The sequence below is a fragment of the Penaeus monodon genome, chromosome 24 (assembly GCF_015228065.2).
Source record: "Penaeus monodon isolate SGIC_2016 chromosome 24, NSTDA_Pmon_1, whole genome shotgun sequence".
Classification (NCBI taxonomy): Eukaryota; Metazoa; Arthropoda; class Malacostraca; order Decapoda; family Penaeidae; genus Penaeus; species Penaeus monodon.
Window position 1 is genome coordinate 19,816,614 of NC_051409.1, and position 1,612 is coordinate 19,818,225.

Sequence of the window (1,612 nt, forward strand, 5' to 3'; positions counted from 1 at the left end):
TAAAGTCATGGCTGCTTGGCCTTGCGTTGGCATAGTTCTGCCCCAAGCAGCAGTCAACTCAGGGGTCTTGATATTTTTTCATTCTTAATCACTTTGAAAGAGATGACATTTTGGACGCAGATAGCTTTGCCTGAAAGTCTTCATCCTAAATCTCGTCTTTTGAAGAGCTAGATGTCGAAGAAGAGTCAAGGACACGAAGTGCACTGGAGTCTACAGCAGTCAAAGACTTTCTCAACTTCCCAATTTCTTTTCTGTTGCACATCCTTCTCTTTAACTGCCCTTTTTACAGTTACTCTCTTCTCGAAAGCCTTATCACGACTTGAGTCCTTTCCTTGAGTCTAGTCTGTGTTCCTTTTGACTTGCAAGGAAAGCTTTGTCCTCCTCGTTAGTCATCATGGATATTGCATCTTTATGGGAAAAATCTTTATGAACAAACCCTCTATACTATCCTTGAACATTGCTTCCTTTACACGCAAGCTTTCGAGGGGATTAAATCTGTTCTTATTCAAATTTTGATAGTTTACAACAAAACCCATCACTTTCTTTCGTATGTATGCGTCAGAAGACGTGGGAATCTGCCCTTTTTGATTAAATGTTTATGACCGCTTCGCTTTGCAGCTTGTGAAGTGGAATGGCATTCACGAAATAGATGAAAACTTGACCTTTGGAAGATAAACGATTTCCAGGTATATCTTCATTAGATGCCAATTAGCCAAACGAGGTTGCACCTTCACCATCTGAAAGTCGTGCCTTGATAAAAAACTTTTTTTTTTTTTTCGGAAACTGGAATTTTTTCCTAAAGGGGGGCAGTCTTTTCCCTGAATGTTCAAAATTTGGTTTTTCCTTTTTTGGCCCCCTTTGAAAAAGGTAAAATTTTTGGCACCAGGGCCTGTGAACAAATTTGTAGGGAGCCCGGAAAAATTTTTCCCCTTCAAAATTTCCCTTTTAAGTTGCTTTTGGGGTTTTGGGGTTTTCGCTTGGGGGCCCTTTCCCCCTCTAGCCCAAACCCGGTCAAAAAATGGGGGAAAGTTTTTTAAAAAACTGTGGTTTTATCCCCAAGTGGGCGCAGAAGGGCCTAAAAAGGTTAACCTGACAATTCCCCTTTTTTGGGGGGCCAATTTGGATTTTAGTAAAGAATTGGGGAAGGGGCAGATGGGGCACAAATCAAAGCAGGAAAAAAGGGCCAATTTTTTTGCTTTGACTTTTTAACGCCCTTTTTAATTTATTTAAATTATAAATTACCCCTTTTTGAGTCATGGGTTTTTTTTTACGGGCAAGGAAAATTTGCCTCCTGGTTGCCAAAGGTTTATTCCCCTTTTTAACCATGAACAAAACCCCCCTTTAAATTCCCCCCCTTGGTTTGGGTTCCCCTTTTCCCCCTTTCCCCCCTTTCCTTTTCCTCCTCCCCTCTCTTTCCCCCTCTAACCCCCTTTCCCCCTTTTCCCCTTTCTTTTTTCCCTTTCCCCTTTTTTCCTTCCGTCTCCTCCCCCCCTTTTCCCCCAAACTTTTTCCTTTTTCCTTCCCTGGTCTTTTTCCCCCGCTTATATTTCCCTCCCTCGCTTTTTCCTCTTTCCCCTTTTCCCTTTTCCCTTTTTCTCCCTCCCTTCGCCCC